The 26,254-nt window shown below is 43.6% G+C and overlaps 1 pseudogene; it reads right to left on the reverse strand.

Moving 5' to 3' along the window:
* Nucleotides 1-23,845: 23,845 nt before the first annotated feature.
* LOC103251343 lies at nt 23,846-24,354 on the reverse strand (annotated as a pseudogene).
* Between the last annotated feature and the right edge of the window lie 1,900 nt (nt 24,355-26,254).

The following is a 26,254-nucleotide window of genomic DNA, read 5'->3' on the forward strand; positions in this document are numbered from 1 at the left end:
TGAATGGGACCTCAGAAGGACAGGTGACAGCCTGAGACAAAGTCTATCTGGGTGTTGTGAGGACGTTCAGACTCATGGGACATGAGCCCATCCTCCCTGGCCCATGAGATCCGGGGTGTGGATTCAGACTCTTGTGCTCCCTCGGGAGGATCTGTCTTTAGGCAGATAAGGGGAGCCCAGAAAGCCCCTCCCTGCACTTACTGTTTCCCAGATGACATCCGTTTGAAGCCAAAAGTGGCTTCTGCCCTTTTTTGGGGGCTCATTTCCTGTACTCCTTCACAAGCAAATAATTTAAAATTGACAAATCTTATGAAACAACTTGTGAAAGTGAATAGCAGGTGGACTGTTTTCACCTGCTGGTCAGGGAAGGCCTCTATGAGGTGGGAAACTCTGAGGTGCTGGGCTAGTTTTCTAAGGCTGCTGCAACAAATGAACACAAACCAGGGACTTAAAACAACGCCATTGTTTATCTTACAGTTCTGGAGCTCAGAAGTCTGAGACGGTCTCACTGGGTGAGCAGGGTGTTGGCAGGGTTGCCTTCCTTCCTGGAAACTCCAGGGAGAACCCGTCCTTTGCCTTTGCAGCCCCTAGAGGCTGCCTGCATTCCTTGGCACATGGCCCTTCCTCCATCTCAAAGCATCTCTATGACCCTTCTTCCTTCCTCACATCTCCCTCTCTCCTTCTTCCCTCTTCCACTGTTAAGGACCCTGTGATAACACTACCTGCCCAGACAATCCAGGATGATTCCCCTTTCTTAAGTTCAGCTGATTAACAACTCTGATTCCACCTGTGACCTTAATGTCTTTTGCTGTGTAATGCTGCATACAGGTTCAGGGGATTAGGGTGTGGACCTAATCCTACCAGGGGCTATTATTCTACTAATCACAGATGCAACCCTGTTTTATTTTCTGTATAGCATGTACAACAACCTGAAATGATGTTTCCTTGTCATCTGTCTTGCTCTACTGAAGAATGGATCCCATGAAGGCAGGGACCCTGTTGGTATGGTTCACTAGAACAGTGCCTGGGACCCAGCAGGGCTCAGTAAATCTTTGTTGAGTGAATGGTTGGATGATTGAGTGCTAGTTCCTTTCTGCATCAGTGTCAACACTGGCAGCACTGGTCTGAGAGCTGGGAGCTACGACCCCCACTCTATCTTGCAAAGTTGTGGGTCTTAGGCATTCTCGCCACAGCCCTGGGAAGAAAGGAAGACACAGATAGTATCCCTGAGGGCCCTGTGTTGTAGAGAAGTTAATTATAGTAAGTCCCCAACATATGAACCCCCAAGTTGTGAACTTTCTTTTTTTTTTGAGTTAGAGTCGTTCAGGCTGGAGTGCGGTAGTGCACTCACAGCCACCCCAGTGTTGGCCTGCTGGGCTCCAGCGGTTCTTCTGCTTCAACCTTCCAAGTAGCTGGAACTACAGGCATGTGCTACCACACCCAGCTAATTTTTTGGTTTATTGTAGAGATGAGGTCTCACCAAGTTGCCCAGGCTGGTCTCAAACCCCTGGGCTTAAGCAGTCCTCTTGCCTCAGCCTCCCAAAGTGCTGGGATTATAGGATTGAGCCACCATGCCCAGCCAAGCTGTGAACTTTCAAAGATGCAAGCATGTGTTCACATGTCCAGTCATGTAAGTTAGTTCACATATCTGGCGTACTTTGTGATGTGGGTGCAGGGCACTATCAGTCTGCTCAGGTGTCTGAGGGATGTTCTCCTCAGTGTTCACCCAGCGAGAAATCACCCAGTCTACCATGCAGGTGGAAGAACTATGGGCCCAAGGTCAGACAGTTCTGGTTGTATGTCCTGACTCTGCTGTTGACCAGTGGGGTCCCCTTGGTGAGGGGCCTCCCTTCCCCATGCCTCAGCTTGCTCTTCTATGAAGTAGGATAATCCCTGTATTATAGGGTGGTCATCAGAATAAAGTAAGAGAGTACATTGAAGGGGCCTGGCCCATAGTAGATGCTCAGTAAACTCTGACTGTAATCACCATCATTCTTACTGTAATGTCACCTGTGAATTTGGCTTTCCCAGTGAAGGAGGCCAGGGTGCTTTTTCTTCTCCCTTGGAGGCCAACACTGAGAGTGGGAATCAGTATCAAGTCTGGGTACAGGGCTTGGCAGGAGGTCTAGAAAATGCAATGATTGGTGTTTCATTGTTGATTTGTCCTTTCTCTGGGGTGCTGGTGCCAATGGCTGACGTGGCAGCAAGGGGGAGGGGGGGACCGTCAACATCTCTTTCATTGCTGATGGACTTGACACTGGCTCTGCCAACAGCCAACTTAGGGAAGTTATTATAACATAAAAGCTTATTTCTCCTATTTAGTTATAATGGTTATTCAATCTCATCATGGAATTTTGGAAAACACCTAACTGTGTAAAGGAAACAAGTCAGGCAAGTACAGTCTTCCCTGGGGATGGCTTTTAGTATCTCAGCCTGCTTTCTCCCTAGTTGTGTGGGGCTCTTCCTGTGCACCCAGCTTGGTATCCTTCTCTTTTCACTTGTTGTCACAGATGAGGCAAATACTCACGTTATTAAAACATGTATATGTGTTACAAAGCAACATGATGACCTACCCTCCCCAGCAGCTTGGCAGTTAGACCATTTCCGGATGTGAGTGTGTGTGTGTGTGTTTATAAATACTCTGCAATGAACCTTTACAGGCATATCTGTGTCCATTGTGCACTTGTATTTCCTCTTTTTAAAAATAGGACCAATAATTCCAGTCTTCCCACCCCACAAGGATTTGTTTTTTTTTTTTTAATTTTAAAAATTTTAAAGATGCAGGGTACAATTCAGGATTAGGTATACAAGTGGTCATCATATATATAAAGTTTGGGCCTCCCTTTGGTCCCCACTTCACCTGGTTTGAGATCAGGTATGCTTATTGATGTTGTGTCCCACCCCCCGACCCCTTCACCCCACCCCCACTGGCAGTGTCTTGCTACCGCCAAACCCTTTCTTACAGTGTTATGGTAAATGTTCAGGGTCCGCTTATGAGTGAGAACATGTGGTACTCTGACCTTTGTTTCTGTGATAGATCCCTGAGTATGTTAGACTTTAACCCACGAGGTTTTAGGAGGCTCAAAAGAGTGTACAGATATCAAGGTATTTTGGAAACCATGTGGGAAAAGAGCCAAATGGAAGGTCTGATTTTGAGTACTACCTATTTAAGGGGTGTGCGTATGTTTCCTTTAACAGCTGGGTGAGTGAGGAAATAGAAATAACAACAACAACCAGCAGATGGGGGTGCCCCCTGCAACAAGATAAGATGCACAATAAACTATTAATCATTGAATAAGCATCAAGATGCATAATCTCAATTCATCCTAACAACAAACCTTGGAATACTATTAATATTTACAATTTACAGATGGAAAACTGAGATAGAGAGCCTGTAAGTAATTTACCCGTGGGGATACAGCTAGCAAGTGAAAAGTTGAGGAAGGACACACACACACACACACACACACACACACACACACACACACCTGTCCTCAGGAATGTTTCTCACAGGACACTTGGCTTCTGTGGGCTACAGAGGAACAAGGTCAGGTAAAAAGTGACCTGTGAAGGGAATCAACAAACTGTTCGACACTACACACACACACACACACACACACACACACACACACACACACACACACACACCTGTCCTGAGAGCTGCAGGCGTCAGCGATGAGGGCTTCCAAACAGTGTAGCAGTGGCTTCTCTTGGACTTCAGGGCATCCATGGCCCCCAGCATTTCTTAAAATGTACTTTTTTTCCCTTGAACACAATCTGATGTTCCTGGCAGGCAGACAAACTAATTTGAAGATTATTTCCCCAGAGCTGGGGTAGCTTCTGAAGGAGAATGCTTTATTTAAAGGGAAAAGCCCAGAGGAGCAAAACTCACCCCTGGCACATCTGAGATAAAAAGGCAAAAACGCCGAGCAGAGTCACTGTGTGTGTGTCCAAGTGTGGGTTTCTAATGATACTCCCAGATGTGTGTGCATGTGTGTGCGCAGGAGTACATGGACACGAGTACCTGTAGAGGCTATATTTTACCATCTGGAGGCCCAGAGGCAGAAAAGTTGGCTCACTAATAAAATAAATGGCCACCACACTGATTTTTCTAGTTCTAATCTCTGAGAAGAAACTAGACCAGGACCTAGTAGGCATGGATTTCTTTGTACTTACTCCCTTCAGCATCATGTTGGCAGCACTTTCCACAGCAACCAGGGGCTTTGATAACAAAAGGAAGCCAGGTGCGCTCTGACGCCAAGGGAGAAAAGCACAAAGCATGATTACACCGAGTGTGCCATCAATAAACCACCAGCAATTTACAGTTTCCCTCGCCCTCGTTAATCGACCAAGTCCAACATGGCCACGTGTGCCTTGTGCCCTCATCTGCTTTGTAATAAAATCAGCGCCTTGGCATGAGAGATGCAGTTAACAATAGAATACTAATCGAGTTAGAATTTTCTCTTACAAGCATTAATAATTCATTCCTCCATTCATTTCTTTCAGAGCTGCTGCTGTTCTTTTGAACAACAGCAACACCATGGATGGAAGCCAGGACTGGAGTGGGCGGCTGGGGCAGGAGCTCCCACATTTTCAGAGGCTTGGCTCAGGGTCTCCTGGCCACACTGTCCACAGTGTCAGTCTCCAGCTATGAGTGGGTCGGGGTGGCTGAGTAAGGTCCGGAGTCTGGCTTGGGTCTCACTGAGTTAAAATCAAGGTGTCACCGGGCTGCATTCCTTTTTAGAGGTTCCAGGAAAAATCCCTTTCCTTGCCTTTTCTCGTTTCAAGAGGCCACCCATTCTCCTTGGCCCATGGCCTCTTGCCCTATCTTCAAAGCCAGCAATGTTGAATTTCTATGGCCTTTCTTCAATTTCCCTTCTCTTGAACTCTCTTCTTCTGCCTCCCTCTTTCGCTTTATTTTTAGAAATGGGGTCTGGCTGTGTTGCCCAGGCTGATCTTGAACTCCTGGGCTCAAGAAATCCTTCCACCTCAGTCTCTTGAGTAGCTGGGTTTAAAGGCACGAGTCACCGCGCCCAGTTCTTCTTTCACTTTTAAGGACCTTTTGGCTACATTGGGCCCTTCTGGATAATCCACGATAGTCTCAATTTTAAGGTGAGCTGATTAGCAACCTTAACTCTGTCTGCAGTCTTAATTTCCATTTACTATGTAACCCAACATCTTCATAATATTTGAAGTGAGAAAATCACTTCAAATGTTTTAAGAATTATGAAAATAATTCTTGCTTATTGCAATATATTCAGAACAGTGCAGAGCTCTATGAAATATCTATTTAAATACTCTTTACCCACTCTTCAAGATGATCCACTGTTCAAAATTACTAAGTATCATTCTAGAGTTTTCTATGTAAACACAAGCATATATGTGTGTCCCTCTTGTTCTCTTTCTCTCTCTTTCTGTTTATCCATTTCGCTCTTTCTTTTGCCTGCTAGCAATTCATCAGCTGGAGAGAATTTTACTGTATATCACAAGTATAAGAAATTACATATTTCTTTATTTTTCTGAATCGAGTTAAATTTCACTCCAAACCTTTATTGTCGAGGTGTCAAGAACCTCAGTATTCACCATAATTTAACTTCAGTGCCAGCCATAATTCTGGAACTCCCCTCATCTTTTTCAGGGTAGCCAAAAAATGGGGGTGGAAGGAGATTAGTGATGTTGTGAAACAGAATCTGGCATCTTTATTTCTTTCCATATAGTCACAGATTTCTAAGTAGTATTCTGTAAATTCTGATTAAACAATGTAAAGAAACAAACACACATATAGATAAAAGACTGCAAGAGATGTCGCAAGTTGTCATCAATGGCTATCACTCGGGTGGGGGTTAAGGTGATTTCAATTTTCTTCTTGACACTACTTTGTCTTTTGCTACAGTTAACAGATATCACTTTAGAATCACCATCATAAAGTTCATTATAGATATTCCATGTTGCTCCTCTACCTGCCTTTCCTTTCAGCGGAGAGTGGGCCCAGCTCCCCAGGGGCAAGCCCTCTTGGGAGTGGATGGACACGGGTTTAGCAATGTCAAGAAATACTCAGAATGTGAGCTGGAGGCAGCTCCTTCTCTTGTGTCATCACTGTCTTCCTAGGCTTTGGGAAGAGTCCGGGTGGGGCAGGATTTTGATGTCCCGAATAGAAAGCCTTTATGGGCACCTCATAGTTTTTTTTTGTTGGGGCTCACAGCTATTGTCCTTTTATTCTAATGGGCAGTATTCACCCTTCCCAATTTCTAGGCAGCTAGGCTGGCTGGAATCTGACCTCTTGCAAAGGGGTTCGACTTCTTCAGCAACTTACGACTTATGGGAGGCAGGGGTCAAGGGTAGGTGACCTGAAACTTCCCTCCCAGGAGCCAGGCTCTGAGTGGATTGGTAGATCTTCTCCTAGGGACAGTCTGAGGGTAGGAGCAGCCCAGAAGAGGCAACCTTTGAGCCCTGAGGGGCCTCTGGATGGGTTCCTTATCTTGGTTATCTCCAGGCATGTTTGGAGTAGGGCAGGGCAGCCCAGTTCTCCAGGATAACCAACCTTTAAGGCATTCCTCTGTCCAGCTGTTCATCAACAAATATTTAATGTACACCTTCTTTGGGCCAGAAACCAGGCTGGGACCTATGGATACAGTTAAAAGCAAGAGCAGACCTGCTTTCGGAAACAGTCTGGGGGTTGCTGTCAGGGCAGCTCTGCCATTTGTTTCCTCTTGTCTGTCTTGTTTTTGTTGTGTCTCCCATGCCTAGAATATAGCAGGAGTTCAATAAAAATTTGCAGAAGAAAATGACAAGTTTGTCTCCTGCTAGTTGGGAGAAACACTCCATCCTCAAAAAAGTCTGAAACTCGAATGAAATGGAAGGATTTTGTTTCTGATTCTCGTGGATCCTCATTATCATCATTGTCATCACCATCGTCATCAACATCATCATCATTGCAGTGAATATGGATGAGGCTTTATTTTCTCCTTGCTTCTTTGTTATGCTCACATTTCATCTTCACAAAGATGCCTGGGAAGAATCCAGCCTGACCCACCGCTTTAACGTGCACATGGTCTGATTACCTGTGTTCAAATCTGGGCTCCTGCACTGACCAGCTGTGTGAGCTTGCTTGAGCAAGTCACTTCCTCTCTCTGAGCCCCAGTCTCCTCTGTAAAATGAGGATGACAAGAGATATGCCCCATCAGGTTGTCATGGGAGTTGAATGAGTTGACACAGGTAAAGTGAGCTGCAGGGAGCCTGGCCCAGAGGGGGCTATTTCCTCCCTGGCAGTAGTGTCTTTCTCTGTGAGCCCCTTGAGTCCATGACCCTCCTCCTCTGCAAGAGGTCCTGATGCAGGCTGAAGACTAACTGCCTCAGGGGCAGGGGCCTCATCTCCAAGCTGTGGAGGAGGCTGAACCAGGCAGGACTCAGACAGCTGGTGACTGTGCTCACGACAAGGTGATGTGGTGGAGTTAGCGTCTTGCCTCAACCTCCCAATCTAGTTGCGAGCTGTGTCCTTTTTATTTCTCTCGCTGTCAAAACCCAGGTCAGAAATGACTCCCTCAGACCATTTCAGTGAGAGAGAAACCACTCCTTGCTACTCCACAGGACTTTGTACGCATCCCAAGGCATGCTCGTAACTTATTAGTAGTCTTCCATGTCTGTCTCCACCAGTGGTGGGCTGAGAAATGTTGGATAGCCAACTCTCCAGGAAAAAACATGTATGTACATCTATACATACATGTGTGTTATATTTTACAGGTATAAAGTTTGTGTAGCAAACATACTTTTAAAATTTCAAATAATAATAAAATACACAATACTCTTTATTATAAATTCCATAGAGCCAATGGACTCACAGATATTTTCACTCATTTTTGCCAACTTTTTGTATTAGCCAATCTATGATTGCAATCTAACCCTGATTTGATAAAAATAGAAGTCTCTCAGGTCATCAATACACTTGCAGAATGAGTTGAGTGTAGTTCTGTCACGAATGTTGGCTGATATTTTCATTTATGTTAATGAGGAAGATGAGAGTAAAACAATAAAGACAGTAGAAATTTCACTTGATTGCCAATGACATGAATGACTTCTTTGCTGAATTAGATAACAATTTTTGAATACTGGAGGAATATTTCCTTAATTCTTATTCCACTCACAATGTAATGGCTATAGACATGATATACTTTAATATGTATTAAAAATTAAGAAAGTAATTTTCTCCATCACTTTTTTAAGTCTAGGGTTTAGACAACCAGCAATGCAATACATCAAGTTTGAATCTGCAGTGTTTGCCAATTTCCATGGTGTAAATGAACACACTGTGACTGATTTCAAGCTGCCATCATGAAATCACTAAATGTGCAGCTGGGAAGACATGCACAGTAGCACACCACTATGTGACATTTCTACCATACAGGTACAATATATGTAAGTAACTTCAATAGCATAGGTAATAATTAAAGTTAGAAAAGCACTTAGGAATTGATGAGTTTTGAGTATTTATTACTTTTGTTTTTAATATAATTTGTTTATGTGTAAGTTTAAATAATTTAACTTTTAATAATGGCAGTGTTTAGCAACTGGATCACAAACTGGATGCCTGAAAATTTGACTACTGGCTCTTGTGAGACAGTATGGGCTGGTGCAGCATGTACTGAGACTCTTCTGAGTCTGACTAACACTTCAAGCTGAGCAGATCTTTATCCTTCTCTGGCCACAGTGTTTAGCACAGTACGCACCGCACTGGCAGCCTTCTGGAAGTATGTGCTCAGGAAGAAGTGTGCTGTCTGTTCCCTAATTGGTAAGCTCCTTGAAAGAAGAACCGTATTTCAGTCATCTCTGAATCCTCAGTCCCCAACTCAAGGGTCTGGCACATAGTAAGTGCTCAGTAAATTGATGAATGACCAAGTATATATTCTATGGAGTAACTGAAGTGCTTTTTCTGGGAGCAGAAATGACCCACAACTGCCACAAGCAGGGTGTTACAAAGGGTGGGTTGTAATGAGTCAAAGGGTGGAAGAGAAATGAATCTCTGGCTACTGTTTCTTTCCCATTGATCCTTGGGATCAGCTCATGTGACTGCCTGCATTAGTTGTCTGTTGCTGCATAACAAATTACCACTTTCTTAATGGTTAGAAAAAACACACACCTATTATCTCACAGTTTCTGTAGGCCAGAGTCCAGGAACATCCTACTAGACATCTTGGTACCAAGAGAACCACTTAGCTCCTCCCACACATCCGACATCAGCACTAGATAAATATCAAAATTATAGAGATCAACCACCTCAACAAGGGGAAGGCAAAATGTTCTAAGGTGAGAGAATGCAAGGGTCTTCTGCTCAGTGTCTCATAGACTGAAATCAAGGTATTGGTTGGGTTGCATTCTCATCTGGGGGCTAAACTGGGGAAGAATTCACTTTCAAGATCATTCATGTAGTTGTGTGTTGTGGTGTCTCGTGGTTGTGAGATTGAAGGCCCCAGATGTCTGCTGACTGTTGGCTCAGGTCCTAGAGGCAGTGACTACAGTTCCTTGCCATGTAGGCTTCCTCAGCATGGCTGCTTGCTTTATCAAGCCAGCAAGGAGAATCTCTTCTTCCTCAGGGAAGGTGCAGTCTCTTTTGTAAGGGCATTCACTCAATTAAGTCAGGCCCATCAAAAATAATGTCTCTTTTGATTAACTCCAAATACACTGATTTGGGACCTTAAACCAGCAAACTCCCTTCATCTTTGTTATATTCTATTGATTGGAAGCAAGTCACAGTTTCCACCCACACTTTGGGAGGGAATTATACTGGATATGAACACCAGGCAGCAGAGATCATTAGAGGTCACCTTGGAATCTGTCTGCCACACTGCTTGGCATTCCTACTGCCAACTCCACCACACAGTATATATAGCTTTAGCACTTGAGCAGAGTCAGCCAGTGACCCTTGCATTCTGCCACCTTAAACCATTTAACTTCCCCTTGTTGGGGTGGTTGATCTCTATACTTTTTGCATTTATTTAATGCTGATGTTGGATGTTGGCTATGTAGGAGGAATCAAGTTGTTCTTTTGGTGCCAAGATATCTGGTAAGTGCAAATCCTTTTGTGTTTCTGGGACAGGTTCTATGACATCAACAGGCTGCAAGAAGTCCAGGCATGGTGGCTCATGCCTATAATCCTAGCACTTAGGGAGGCTGAGGTGAGATGATTACTTAAGTCCAGGAGTTCAAGATCAGTCTGGGCAACATAGTAAGACCTCATCTCTAAAAAATAAAATAAAATAAAATAAAATAAAATTAGCAGGGCATGATAGTGTGTGCCTGTTGTCCCAGCTATTTGGCAGTCTGAGGTGGAAGGATCCCTGAGCCCAGGAGGTTGAGATTTTGGTGAGCCATGATTGTGCCACTGCACTCCAGCCTGGGCAACAGAGTGAGACTGACTCAAAAAAAAAAAAAAAAAAAAAAGCGGCTGCAGGGAAAAAGAAGAGATCGCCAAAGCCACCTCAAGCTTAGCAGTTAAGTCAGAAGTGGCAGGAAGACTCTTCCCCTTGATTTTTACCTGAGGTTGCCATGGTGATGAGAGGGGCTTTTGGGATGATGCAATGCAATGGAAGAAATGGGCTTAGTAACTTGGATAGATCTTTGAAATGCATTCCAGTATTAGGAAGGCAGAGATGTCCATCATTTTACTTCCATGGGGTCACCAAAAGGCCTCATGGTATCAGTGAAATTGTCTATGTTGTGAATTCAATTTGTTTGAATTTTTATAGCAAAACTTTCAACCTTAAGGAGGCCCAGACCTGAAAAGGGGGGGGAGGGTTGTGGTATCATTCACAATTACAAAATCAGGAAGTTTACCTTTTAATCCAATATTCCCACAGTAAATACTTACTGATTCCCACCTACATTCCATGTCCCATGGGAGGTGTGAACAGTAGAGTAGAAAACAAGCTTGATATCATGGAGTTCCCAGTCTGGTAGGAAGACAACAAAGGAATGAAACAACAAAATAATTACTAAATATGAAGTGTTTTTTAAAAAAAATTAAAATAAATTAAAATAAGACTGTTAGGCTGGGCTGGGTGGCTCAGTCTATAATCCCAGCACTTTGGAAGGCTGAGGTGAGTAGATTGCCTGAGCAACTTGGTGAGACATTGTCTCTACAACAACAACAACAACAAAAATTTAGCCAGGCGTGGTAGCGTGCGCCTGTAGTTCCGGCTACTTGGAAGGCTGAGGCGGAAGGATTACCGGAGCCCAGCACGTCAATGCTGGGGTGGCCGTGAGCGTGCCCACTGCACTTCAGCCTGGGCGACAGAGGGGGACTCCAACTCAAAAAACAAAAAAACTGTTAGGTCACACTCCCAGCAAGGGCTCCAGAATGTTAGGTCAGGCCCGCTGGGGGTGTGGGTGTCTGACATGCAATCTGGTGCCGCATGAAAAATGCAAAGAATTGCAAATAAGTTAGATTAGAAAATATAGTTTATTTAAAAACTAAATGAGGAAGAGAGAGAAAGAGGAGATTCACCTTCCCAAGGTAGGGGAGAGGGTCAACGCTGGGAAACATGGCCCGGCCATAACTTAAAGAGCACATGTCCACACCATAGCTTAGCAAGGCAATGACCATAATGACCTGGCAACAGTAATGGCTGCAATGGCCTGGCAATGGTGAATGGTTGCTTGTGGTTGAGTTCTTTTAACCCTTCCCTTTGATGGGGGAAGGTCATTAAGGTGATTGGATGGTGGTTCGCTCCACATCAACATGAAGGGGCAGGTAAGCACAGACACTGATGTCAGGTGATAGACAGCAGGCAGATGGGTGGGTTAGTGGCATGATTGCTGCTATGGTGAGGGACTAGATGGAAGGAGATGTAGGGAGGGGTTTTTCCTGCAAGAGACCTGTCAGATGTTTACAATTCACAAGCTCTTGAGCAAAAAGGTGGTCTTATTATCATTTCCATGGCTTCATCTTAGAGATTATTATGCTAAACTATGAATTGTAAGGTTGGGCTGTTCTTGTCTTGCATCTGATAGAGATTTGCCGAGGAGGTGGTGTAGGCTGCCAGCTTGGCCTGAGGTAAATGTCTGAATATTTTCTAAAACCTGCCTATTGGAAATTTATCTATCTATGTCTAGCCTGTGCTAGTTTCAAAGTGTGGTAGCTAAGCAAATGAACTAAGATTATTCTAAGTATCTTAGGGTCCCTCCTTTCAAAGACAAAATCATACTGGGGCTACTACTTTAGGTGGTGTAGTCTGGGGAGGTCTTTAAGACAAGTGACATTAGTCGGGCTTGGTGGTTCAGCCTATAATCCCGCGCTTTGGGAGGCTGAGGTGAGTGGATTGCCTGAGCCTGTGGGTTCGAGACCCGCCTGGGCAACTTGGTGAGACCTCATCTCTACAATAAATCAAAAAATCAGCTGGGCATGGTAGCGCGTGCCTGTAATTCCGGCTACTCGGAAGGCTGAGGTGGAAGGACCGCCGGAGCCCAGCAGGTCGAGGCTGCAGTGGCCGGGAGCGGCTACTGCACTCCAGTCTGGGCGACAGAGTGAGACTCCAACTCCAAAAAAAAAAAAAAGACAAGTGACATTGAAGTTGAGACCTGAAAGATGAGAAAACATCAGCCACTGTGGGAGGAGGAGTCAGTACGCAGAGTCCCAGACTGAGAGAGCTCTTGGTGTGGTTAGGGCACAGTGAGGGGCATGGGTGCTGGTAAGGGGAGCAGAGGCCAGACCATGTAGATATATTTGGGATAGAGGATTGGAAGGATTTGATGGGTTAGAACTGGAAGATGAGGGGAAGGTTAGTCTCAAGAATGACTCTTAGATTTTCACTTAGGAATGAGTGGAGCTAGGCACTGGGACCCCCACATCCCCTCAACCTTCCTTTGATATGAACCAGTTATGTGCTACTTTTCTATAATTCACTGGTCAACAGGCTTCCCACTCCTTCCACAAAAATTCCCTAACATCTGTTGGTTTCTGTGCAGTCAATACCCTTGCCATGGCCAACTTCACGTCGTTAGCTCACCCTCAAGGATCTTGAATAGTTAACAGTTGGATCTTGCAAGCTGGTATGAGTAGGCTTTCAGTACACCAAGCCACCACAGGGTTCCAGCACATGCTCTCTTGGGAACAATTCACCAGGCGGTGGCTTTAAGGTCCCAGTGAGTGCCTGCTCTTCTTTGTCACCTCTCTACTTCTGTTTTTTTGTGTGTTTCTGCAGTCACCTCAGGTGGCTGCCACCATGGAAAACATACTATCCCACTGCTGACTGCTCTCAGGGAGCTGTTCCATAGGTTTAACAATGATTGTCTAATTATGTCTTAGGAGCTCATTCCAGAAAAAGCTGATAGATAAATTAGTGCAATTAATTGGTCTTTATGAAGCATTTAGGAAAACAGCCTATCATAAGCAACCTTAGTCTAGAGAGCACATCTGACAGAGCCTGTTGTGAATGAAGAGAAGCAGAGAGGAATGCAGCCAGGAATAAGCAGCGGGCAGCCTCTGAATTGGCACTGCCAGGCCCTGCTCTCACCAATTCCTGTGGACCATGCTCCTTTAGAACCACGGCCTCAGAGTGTTCCATGTTAGACCCACCAGCAACCCCCTCAAATCAGTTTTTCTTAGGATTTTCCCATTTTCCTTGAGGACACTGTCATTATCCCAGTCTCCCAGCACAGAGCCTTGGAGGCAACTTTGGCCCAACCCTCTCTCTTGTCCTCCACATTCAAATCGGTGACTTTGAATAGATTCCACTTTGTGGTATTTCTCATACCTCGTTCTTTATATTCATGCTCATTGTCACTCTCAGAACTTGGAGTTTCCAGAATCTGTCACCTGGTCTATCTCCCCTTCTAATCCATTCTCTAAGACACAGCAACCCAAACAACTTCTGTGGCCTGCAGGACCCTGGGAGGCACCTATCCCTCCAGCCCCATCTCATATCACTGGCTCCTGGTGCTCTTGCTCCAGCCAGGGGAAGTATGCAGTTCCTTGAAGGGGCCTTGTTTTCCCTTGCCTTGTACTTTTCGGTTTTTCCCATAGGAAATACTCTTCCCTTTGGGATTTGTCAGGATCAGGTAGGTTATCTGGTGGTAACAAATTAACCCCTGAATTTCAGTCCACTAAACACACTAAAGCTTTATGTCTCACTCTTGTGAGGTGCAGTGTGGATCAAGTGGTCCTTCTCCATTTGGTCATTTCTCCATCCAACATCACTATGCAAAGGAAAAGAGGAGAGAAAGGAGGCACTTGGACCTTAACTGACTCAGCCTGCAAGTGGCACATGACACTTTCTATTGGCCATAATCAGTCATGTGGCCACAAGCTAGCTGCAAGGGAGGCTGGGTAATGTAGAGGAGTGTGTGGAATGTTTAATGAGCATCACTGCTTGGTTCACAAAGCCACCCTCTCTGACCCATTCTTCAGGATGCAAGGAGAGTTATTTCCTCTGGGTAGTCCCCTGACCCATTCCCCAGCATTGGGTTCAAATTTTCTCCTATGTGTGCCCTATGCACAGCCTCACCCTGAATAGTCTGGCTGGCTGCTGGTCCCCTGCTGAGCTGGGAGCTTTTTGAAGGCAGATACCAGTTCTGTCTCCAACTCAGGGAGCCTCCCCTCAGTACTCAGCATTGTGCCTGCCATACAGCAGAGACAGCCGCACCTTCCTTGAGGGGATGGCCATTCCTTACCCTGGCATTCAGGGTTTTCTAGAATCTGGACCAGCCTCACTACTTCTCCATATCCCTCTTCACCCCATTGCTCTACATTGTAAGCATTTTGTGTATAGCATGACAGTAAGTCCTTGGACTTTTGGTTGGACAGCTCTGAATCTGATTGCCAGCTTCAGTGTATACTTGTTATGGGACCTAGGCAAATTACTTCATTGCCTTTTGCTTCCATTTTCTCACCTGTCAAATGGATTCCATTATACCTATTTAATTGTGGAGATGAAAAAATGCTCTTAAAATGCATTATCATAGAACATGGCAAATACCATACTTCACTGATTCTCAAATGCACTTTATTTTCTCACCTTTTAACATCTGAAATTGGAATACATCTTATAATCACTGTTGGGAGCATTGTATTGTGGTTCAATTAGAGTTTTTTTGTGGTACCTTAAATAATGGTGCATCTTGAATTTCCAGGACATATGAGAGTTAATAATTGATTATTATTATTATCTATTATTTTGTTTCTTAAAATGACCTCTATCTCTGACAAACTTTTCATTTGTAGACACTTCTGTTCTTCTAAACTTTTTGATTAAAATGGATGTGAAAATTCAAGATCAGGATACATTCTCCATCTGCACTTATAATGGGGCAGGTCTTATCAATTTCACTCATGTCTTCTTGTCCAAGAGGCCTCCCTGCTCTTGTCTCACACACATTGTCTTTTCTTCTTTTGAACTTCTACTAATGTAAACACTAACCAGAGTCTACCTTGCACATTTAAAAAACGAATTAACTAAAATAAATTGCATCTAATTTTTGAGTGCCGACAATGTGATGGGCACTGTGCTATGCCTTTACAGGCACATCTCATGGAATCCCCATGGCCCTTGAGAAAAGTACTACTTCTAAGATGAGGAAACTGAGACACGGAGAGGTTTGACAACAGACATAAAGACGCTCAGCCAGTGAGTGGAGGAGCTGGGAGCTACTTGGGCTCTGTACGGTGGGAGATTGCACTAAACAGCCTCTGGCATGTGCCTGCTTCATCTTTGGGTCATTTATAGAATGCATCAGAGGGACTACCTCCCAGCAGGTACTCAGATCATCTTCCTTGCTAGTGAACGGAAGAGGTCACAAGAATGGGTGTTTTGGTACTATTAGTGTTGTAAATCCTCAGTTCTCATTCTCCTAGTAAATGCCGTATTAGATTCCTCTGACCTTTGCCCAAAGAGAAGGTTCTATTGCTTTATTTACAGTTCTTCCCCTTCCCAAAGCTGACCTGCCCAAATGTTCCCACTGTTATCTTTTGAATAAATCCCCACCTGTCGCTCGTGTACAATCACATCATGTCCGTGCTGCTGCCACTCTGCAAAGCCTATCCAGCAGTCTCGGAAGCGTCTCCTTGACAGCAGCTGGTATGGTTGGATGACTGCCCAATAGCACGACAAAGAAAGCAGACACTTAGAGTTTTTGAAAACACAGAAAATAGAAAATAGTGTTCACTCCCCCCACCCTAACGTGTGCCAATTGCTGCCTCTGAAAGTCAGACTGATCTGCTGAGAAGGTGGATTCCTTCTCTGTGACCTCTTGACATGCACTTGGGAGTGTGCCGTAAGCAGGGAGAGAGTGATTACAGAGCTGGGGAGATGGTGCCAGATTCTTTCCTCAGGTGGCAAAAAGACAATGTGGAGGAGTTGATGCACTATTCAATATGGCTTTCAATGCCAAGTCTAATGGGGGCTCCTGTGCACCTCAAATGAAACCAGCTCCCCTGCAAGTAGCATTGGCTTAGCACAGGTGAGGTCTTGGGGAAGAAGGAAATAGGGAGGATGAGCATTCAAAATACCTAGCCTTTAGTAGTGGGAGCAAAATGGCAAAGGACCAAACGCTCCAGTCTCAGGGCTTAGATCACACTGAATGTGGAGCCCTGGATGATCCATTGCCCAAACGTGCTGTGGGGTTGAGCCTGCGCAGCCACTGGCCAAGGCTCTGGGCTCAGGTAGAGGTGCCGTTGTATGCACCTTCTCCCTGCTGTGCCTTTCTTTCCTCGCTTGTTTCTTGGTCTTCCCGGCCATTTCTTCAGGAATGTTCTCTAGGGGAGCTCCTCTCTAGCTATGAAAGTCCTAGAACGCTGTTTTTATCTCCATCAGCAATAAGGCTAGGGGAGAGGTAGCTATGGCAGGTCCTTGGAACAATTTGTGGGTTTAGCTTTGGCTGGAACCTTCTGCTGCAGACCAAGCATCATGAACCCTTCATAACTTAGGGCTCAAGAGGGAATGTAACTCTCCTAGGTTCCTATGCTATGTGTTCCTGATTCCCAGAGGCGTTCCTGTGGAAGCTGGATAAACTTGGGATGGTAAGGGAGAATTCCTGAGGCTGCTGGAGAATTGGGAGAGAATGAGAAGGGCTCTGAGTCCCTGCAAACGCTGGCCTTCTATTTTGCTTTTTCATCAATCCACTTATGGATGGTCTTTCATCAAACTATAGTGGAGATGAGTGTTTCCCACCTTCTTCTTCTTGCTAAATGTTGCCTTTGACTACTCTAATTTCCCTCCTCTCCTATCTAAGGTAGGTTCTGTGGTTGCCACCCCCATTCACATGCAATCTGGAGAAAAGTTAGAGAGACAGCTGAAGAAGGACCTAGCTGGAAAGGCTGGGTTGAAATCAGGTTTAAAGGGATGGAGGTGAGGGTGGAGGAGGGAGAGAGGCAAAAGTCCTTGAGGTCATGGGTGAGGGGAATTAGGGAGATGTGGTCCAAAAAGGCTGCTGCTGAGTGTGAGAAACATAAGCAGAAATGGGAATTCTTTTAAAATTTTCTCTTAGAGGCTGAACCACCACAGTTATTTGAACATAACTCTGAGGAGACTGGGCCAGGAAGTCACCTGAATCTATTAGGGTTATAAAACTTGACCATGCCAGACTCTGTGCTAGGCACTAAGGAAGCAGTTGTGAGATATGATTTATACCCTGGAGGAACTTGTAGAAGTCTATGAGGCTATGATCCTAAGATTATAATATTTCAGAATTCCATTTTTCTGAACCCCATGGTGTGGGCTGAGAAATACACTTCAGGCACTTGAGTCAGGGGACAGAAATTTGGGAGAAAGCAGTCTATGTCTCTTCTTCTAGGAAGGATCTGGGCTCTGGGTAGGTCCTAGGACCAACATCTAGTCTTTGGGAGGGTCCATATCCACCAAATGAGAGTATACATTTTCCTGGAACAAAAAGCTGAGTATGTTAGATGCATCACTCTATCTCCGTTTCTGGTCTTTATCTAGCTTCGTCCTTACTCTTGGCCCCCCTCTCTGGACACATTTAGTCACTAGAACAATGCTTAAAATCAGTTGCAGGAACCAGTCTTGGCTTAAATCGCTAAAGAGAGTTATGTAAATTAATTGACTAAGGTTTAGAGTCGTTGTTGAAGGATTATGGCTTGTTAGCCCCTGTACCTTCATGACAAATGTTGTTCAGAGAAAATACAATTTAGGTTTGGTCCTAGTCAGAAGACTTATGTGTCTAGAATGTGCTTACACTAACTTGTAAGTCTTTATCTCTTAGAGTCCAGGAAAAGTGGGTGAGATCTCAGCAGATGGGTAAATAGGACCTAATTGAGTGGACGTACCAATGATCTCCTTTTTGGTTAACATTAGCCTCTTCTATTATTCTTAGGTTTCACTTATCTTTCAATATTTTGGTTTACTTTTTTTCTCTTGTGTATACTATAAACCTGTGTATCCAACACTGGTCTGCTTTGGACCATCTTTTGTTAGATGTTATGATCCTAGTCTTTATAATTCTCTTAGCTATTAGTAGTAACAATAATAATAGCCAGCTCTGATAGCTGATTAACACTCTATGGTTGATATAGTGGTTTCATTTGCATTAGCCAACTTGATCCCTGTGAAGCAGGAGGCAGTATAGCCCAATGGTTAGGAGCATAAGTTTTGGGGTCAGAGACCTGGGACCAAATCCCAGCTTCACTATTGGCTAGCTGTGGGATTCAGGGCATTATTTAACTTTCTTAGCAGCAATTAGGATTGTGAGATTTAAATAAATGTTTATCCTGCGCTTCCTGGTGCGTGGCTGATGATTGGTATATAGCAACTTAACAGGATCATTGTTCTTATTTTATAGATAAGGTATAGAGAATTTAAAGGACTTGCCCAAAGTTAAACACTCTCATTCCTGGACTCTTTTCTCCATGCGAGGCTGTCTGGCATTTCTCTGTAAGGACAGATACCAATGTATCCTGAGGCTTGAAACCTCTCTCCTCAGAAGTCAGCATTCACCAATACATGGGTGGATTATCCTTTTATGTTCTCTAAAAGGGTGAATACCATGTCATGTGATGCATGGAGTTTGCCTTTCTCAGCCTCTGGCCAGTGGTTGGAGCGTCACTGCCCTCTCCTGCCTACCTGATCAAGACCAACCAGTGCGTGGTGGGGATCCCATCCTTTCCACCAAGACCGGAAGCTGGTTCTCTTGGCTTCTGTTCTGCTTCTTCCTGCCTCTGCCCATACCCAGAAAAAGTAAAATAAATGTTTGCAAGGAAGACTGATGACAGAGCTGAACAGTTTTGGGTTATAGGGAATAATCATTGTCAAATACTTACCTGTGTTCATTTCCTCATACCAAGCCCAAGTTTTATTGCCGAGTGTACTTTCTTCACACACAGTCCACCTTTATCAGGAGTGGGGTTATCCAGGTTTTCACGAGGGCTTAGTTTTCTGTCCTAGGTGCCAAAGTGCACCCTTGTTCACAAAGCTGAAAAGGAAGTAGGAGAAGGGAATCAAAGATGTTTGGACAAGGGGAGGGTTTCATTGTGACCTTTAAAAGACTGGACTCTTCCTGAGGGATGGGAGGCTTCAAAGGTCAGGCATTCTGACTGAAAGCAGTTGGGGGAACTTCCAAGCCTTTATGTGGTCTGGTGAGGACATGCCAATGCACCTCTCTCTCTTCCTCTGATCCTCACCACCTCAGGGACTCCACACTATGTCCAAGACCTGATGTAATCTCATTTTATTATACATTTTGGGATCTGACCACTATTGACTTCTCCTCTCTAGTTATGAAAATCCTAGATGGCATCTTCTTTCAATAGACGGCTGTTTTTATCTCCATTGAGAACATGCTGTTTAGTGTAGCCACCTTCATCAACGAGCCTAGCTAGATCTTCTGCATAACTTGCTGCAGCCTCTCCATCAGCACTTGCTGCTTTACCTTGTAGTTCTATGTTAAAGAGATGGCTTCTTTCCTGAAACCTCATGAACCAGCCTCTGCTAGTTTTAAACTTTTCTTTCTGCAGCTGCCTCACCTCTCCTAGACTTCACTGAATTGAAGAGAGTTAGGACCTTGCTCTGGATTAGGCTTTGGCTTAAGGGAATGTTTTGCCTCCTTTGATCTTCTATCCAGAACACTCAAACCTTCTCCCTATCAGCAATAAGGCTGTTTCACTTTCTTATCGTTTGTGTGTTCAGTAAAGTCGACTTTCAGTTTCCTTCAAGAATGTTTCCTTTTCCTCCAGAACTTGGCTAACTGTAGTGCAAGAGGCTTAACTTCTGGCCTAGCTCAGCTTTCGACATGTCTTCCGCACTAAATTTAATCATTTCTAGCTGTTGACTTAAAGTGAGAGATGTGCAAATTTTCCTTTTGCTTGAATAGTTAGGGGACATTGTAGGGCTATTTATTGGCCTAATTTCAATGGTGTTATGTCTCAGGAAATAGGGAGGCCTGAGGGGAGGGAGGGATATGGGGAGAATGGTCAGTCAGTGGAGCAGTCAGGACACACACAGAGTTTATTGATTAAGTTTGTTGCCTTCTATGGGTGTGGTTTGAGGCACCCCAAAACAACTGCAATAGTAATATCAACGATCACCGATCATAGATCACTGTAATACAATAACAACGAAAAAGTTTGAAATATTGAGAGAATTGCCAGAGCATGACACAGAGACATGAAGTGAGCACATGCTGTTGGAAAAATGGTGCTGACAGACTTGCTCGATGTGGGGTTGCCACAAGCCTTCAATTTGTAAAACAAATGCATCATCTGTGAGGTGCAATAAAATAAAGTGCAATGAAATGAGATATACCTCTAATACTTAACAGTAAAAAGAAATTCGTGATACACTCAACAGCTTGGATGGACCTCGAGAATATTACGCTGAGTGAAAAAAAGCCAATCACAAAAGATTATACATACTTACATTTATATAATACTCAACAAATGACAGAATTATAGTGATGGAGAGTCACTGCATGGTTAGTGGGTTAGGAGTTCGGGAGGATGTGACTATAAAGGAAGACAGTAGGGAGTTTCTTTGTGGTGATGGAGCAGTTCTGTATCCTAATTATGGTGGTTGTATAAATCCTTACATGTGATAACATTTTATAATTTTATACACAAACAAATAAAAACTGGTGGAACCTAAGTAAGAGTTAGTTAATAGTGTTGTACCCCTGTAAATTTTTAAATAATGCACAGTGATTATGTTAGATATTATCATTAGAGAAAGGCATTTAAAGGGTACATGGGAACTCTCTGTACCTTTTTTTTTTTTTGAGTCATACTCTCATTCTGTAGCCCAGGCTGAAGTGTAGTGGTGCAATCATAGCTCACTGCAACCTCAAACTGCTGGGTTCAAGTGGTCCTCCTGTTTCAGACTCCCAATTAACTAGGACTACAGGTGTGTGCCACTACGCTTAGCTAATTTCTGTTTTCTTAACTTATTCTCTTTTTTTTTTAGAGACCGTGTCTCTCTATATTGCTCAGCCTTGTCTCAAACTCCTGGCCCGAAGCAATCCTCCTGCCTCAACCTCCTAAAGTGCTGGGATAGCAAGTGTGAGCCACCATTCTTGGCACGCTCTTACTGTTTCTACAATTTCTTGTATTAAACTTTTTCCAAAATAAAAAGTAAAAACAAACAAAACTTCAAAACTAAACAAAACAACCGCCTCTCCAGGTCTTCTCACTCCATAGCTTGAGCTCTATCTCGTGGTAATATTTTCCATGTGATACTTTATTATTTGCCTTTGTCATGAAAGCACAATTGAAAAAGGAGAAGACAACAACATTTAGGCTTAAATAGTGTTTCTCATATGGTCTCAGCAGGATTAGTGTTAGGCAGGAGTAGATATTCTGTGTCTAAGCACATTTGGAAAATCCTGGGTTAGCCAGATTTCCTTACCAAAAGACTTAGAATATGAAAGAATGTTGTGGATCTCCAAGAGAGGGGGAAAAATATGGCAACTCTTTAACTTTTTTTGTTCATAGAATCTTTTGTTTTTCTCCACTGGGTATCCCAAGAGACTAGGGATCCATGTGCTTAGAAAACATTCATTAAAGAAGAGAAGAGCAAGAAGCCATGAATTCTGTCTCACTTTGGAGTCAGGTGGGCTCAGGCACTGGGTCAGCCTAGCCTTCTGTAATGTACTTAGTAACTTACAGCAGACAGACATGCTGGAAAGAAAGAGGGTCAATCTGCATTGTGTGAAGGTCTGATTTTCAGTTTTTGATTTTCCGTTTTGAGCAGAGACTTTAGAGAGAGTTTTTCTTCCTCCTCTCCTCCATTCTCAGGGTTAGAGCCCCCGTTCCTCATCTGACAGTGGGCTTGGATAGATGGAGAATGATTGACAATCCACCATGGGGGATGAGCAGGAAACAGGTCTTTGGGGAAGCAGGGTGGCAGGTCGTGAGGAAGTAGGTCCAGGAGGGACATTTTCTGATGATGACAGGGTTGATCCTGTGGTGAACCCTAAGTTCCTTACTGATGAGGAGTGAAACTTGGGGGTGGAAGAGACTGAAGAAGTTACCTCACATCTTACTTTTCTGTGGACTTTTTATGGATTATAATATGTCTCTGGTGCATTAGTTACCTATTTTTGCATAGCAAATTACCCTCAAACTTAGTGGTTTATAACAGCAGTACATTTTACTATCTCACACAGTTTCTGTTGGTCAGGAATTTGGGTGTGGCTTAGGTGAGTGGTTCTGGGTTATGGTCTCTCATGAGGCTGCAGCTTGCTGAAGGTTTGTTTGGGGCTGGAGGATCTGATTCCAAAGGGCTTACCTGCATGGATGATACATTCATGCGGGCTGCTGGCTATAAAACTTTAGTTCTTCACCCTGTGGTGCTCACATCAAGCTGCTAGAGTGTTCTTACAACATGGCGGCTGGCTTCTTCCAGAGCAAGGGATCCAAGAGAAAGCAAGGTGGAAGTGGCAATGACTTTTATGATGTAGTCTTAGAAGTCACACTTGATCATTTCTGCAACATCCTATTGGTTACACAGGTCTTATTCATCCCTATTGAGTGTCAGAGGGGTGATGCTATATAATGGCATAAATTCTAGGATGAAAGAAACATTGGAAGTCAACTTGAAAGTCAGCTACCACAAGTGACCTATAAAGGAAAGGAATGAGTGAATGGACGCCCTTAAATGAGTGGTATTCACCCTTAAATGGCCAAAAGCATGACCATTTTCTAGAGATTATAGTACTCCTTCTTCCCACAAGAGGAGCACAATGCTGGGGTCACAATTTGCCCATTCTTTCAACAAAGATTTATTGAGCACTTATGTTGTGCCACCAGTTTGCTTAGGACTTTTGCAGTGGAAAACCTGCTGGAGAAACATATCTCAGGAACATAGTCAGGAACCAAACAGACAAGATCAGGAAGTACTACTGCCTTGATTCATAACCAGACTTGAAAATTTGTCATTCATCCTAATAATTCTTTCAAGTAGGGACCTCAAGTAATTGTACTGACTTGAACAGCACTTCTGCCCTTTGTTTGTTGGCTGGATAATGATGTCATTTCACGTGCTCTGATAAACCGATCGACTGCCTTCTCTACCTCTCTCTCCAATCATCATTCTTTCTGTTCCTATTTCATTTGGGGGCAGGTGACCTCCAAACCATACTCCCCACATTTATCAAAACTAAGTAGCTTCCTGCTGCCTCCTCATATTTCTTTCTTTCTTTCTTTTTTTTAAAAAAAACACACACGCAAAACTTTATTTACAGTTGAAAACTTAAACACAGACAGTGTTGAGATCTGAATCTCTGATACTTCCAGGGTTTCTTGATTAAATGGGGCAGCAGCAGGTAGGGAAGCAAGCACTGGGGCCAGTCCAGATTGCCTTACTCAAGAACATCGCCCAGAGCCAGGGAAGGCCTGATTCAGCCTTGGTCTGGACTACATCTTTCCACACTGAGAGATCACCATAGGCAGCTTGGGCTTAATGTTGGGGCCTGTAGGAACATTCTCAATCCTTCTCATCACTAGAAGTCCATCAATGATTTTTCCAAACACTACATGCTTCCCTTCCAGCCAATTGCACTTATAGCAGGTAGTAAAGAGCTGGACTGGGTCCACTGTTTGCCATGGACAGTAAGCCTGGAGCTGAGTGTCTAAGTTTAAAATTTTCATCCTCAAATGGCCCCCCGGTAAATACTGGCAACCCCAGCACCATCTCCACTAACAAAATCTCTACCCTGAGTCCTGAAATCCTTTATGACCCTGTGGAAGGTACTTCCTTTGTATCCTATTGGAACCCCATCTTTTCTGAATTCTCTGGTACAGAACTGCCTACAGTTTTCAGCTGTCTTAGGCACAAAGTCTGAAAAGAGCTCGATCTTCATGCGGCCAATGCCGACATGAAAGAACACCACGGGGTTGACAGGGCTTGAATTTGCCACTGCCATGGCTCCGATTCCCCCTCATATTTCTAAAAGCAAACTCCTCTTACCTTACTCAGAGAGCTTAACCTGAACAGGAAATTTGATTAATGCACAATTTATCTCTTCCTTCTGTTTATTCATGTCTCGGTCAAAATTCTTAGTTGCCAGCAAGAAACAGATGCTGGTCATTATAAGCCTAAGGAAATATATTAGAAGGACACAAGAGTTCTCAGAATTGGTAGGTGGCTTGAAAAGCAAGCTTAGGAAAGAGATGGGAACCAAGAACTTTTTCTAGAACTAGGCAGCAGCATGACAATTGAGGTTACTGTGATAAGGCGCCTTCAATTGCTCCTCCTGTCCTTGCTGCACACCCATGAGATTCAATGTCCTGGAAAGTGACATCCAGTTGGCTTGGTAAATGTACCAGCCTTCATGGGTGGGAAGAAGCAAGACTTGATTCATTTTGTCAAAAAAGAAAGAAAGAAAGAGAGGGAGGAAGGCAGGAAGGGCTGGGGGGGGGGGGGTGGGAGAGAGAGAAAGAGAGGATGGGAGAAAGGAAAGAAGAAATAAAGAACGAAAGAAGGAAAGAAAGAAAAGGAAAGAAAGAGTGGAGGAAGGAGGGAAAGAAAGAAGAATGAAAAGAAGAAAGAAAGATGAAAGGAGCAAATATTTCCACACATTTACTAAATGACTCTTGTTGATTTGTCACCAAGCCATTCAAACTGAACCCTCCCATTATCCAACAAAGAGTCAAGTATTCCACAGTCCTCAGTATCCACCCAAGGCTTGTATTTTCCATAAATAAGCTCCCCAAATTGGCAAACACTCACAAGAAGTGCTTCAACTGGATATTCTGTTAATTTGCTAATAATCATCTTTGAATGCCATTTATTACAGAAAATTAGATGAATTTAGAATGAGCAGAAAAATATTGATTGCTGTCCTCTGAATTTTTAATATGAGCATTTGATTTATAAATTAAACTTTCATTTTGTTAATTAGAGTAGAGAGGCAGTCTCCCATTCCAGGCTATGGTGCTGAAGATTATTGTGACTTCTTCATCAGCAATTTTAGGTAATAATGTTTTATGAAAATAAATTTGTTCACTTGTTAGGTTTTGTATCTTGCTCTAGTAAGCAGCCTCATGCTTGCAGGGTTTGTGATTACCTTTTTATGGTTTTTCCTTCAGTCTTTTAGTTTTAATCTACCTGACTACTTTGTCTGGCACTATCCCAAGCATTTTCCACAGAGGGTTGACCTGATTGACCTCAGTTTTGCCTCAGGATTCTCTAAACTCTTTCAGAAGAGCATTGGGTTTTAGTTTATTCAAAGGGTCTTTGATTCTCCAAACGACTGTCCCTAAAACCTAGCCCCAGCTTAGTAAGTAGCAGAAGCACAGTTAATAAGTTGTCAAATGATTTCTATAACAAGATACCAAAACAAGTAGCTTAGAAGCAACAGAAAATTATTTCTCACAGTTCTGAAGGCTGGGAAGTCCAATATCAAGAGGTTAGCAGATTTGGTGTCTGATTAGGGACCACTTTCTGGTTCACGTGGTAAAAGAGACAAGAGAAGGTCTTTCTTGAGCCTCTTTTATAAGGATAACATTCAAGAAGGCAGAACCCTTATGACCTAATTACCTCTCAAAGGTCCCACCTCCTAATTCCATTACCTTGGGAGTTAGGATTTCAACCTATGAATTTTGGAAGGACACAAATATTCAGACCATTAGCAAATGCTTTCAGTTTTTCAAGGATCTTCCACCATGAGTATCTTGTTTCATCCTTTAAAAACACCCTGAACAGTGGAGAAAATATAACCTTGTTTATTTGTGCTCAGGTCCTGGAGTCAGAAAGAGTCCTATCTTTGCTATTTACTAGCTGTGTGACATAAGAAAGTTAATCTCCCCCAACCAAAAATTGGT

Source organism: Carlito syrichta, unplaced genomic scaffold (assembly GCF_000164805.1).
Source record: "Carlito syrichta isolate Samal-C Ts95f unplaced genomic scaffold, Tarsius_syrichta-2.0.1 Scaffold140504, whole genome shotgun sequence".
In the NCBI taxonomy this organism is placed as follows: Eukaryota; Metazoa; Chordata; class Mammalia; order Primates; family Tarsiidae; genus Carlito; species Carlito syrichta.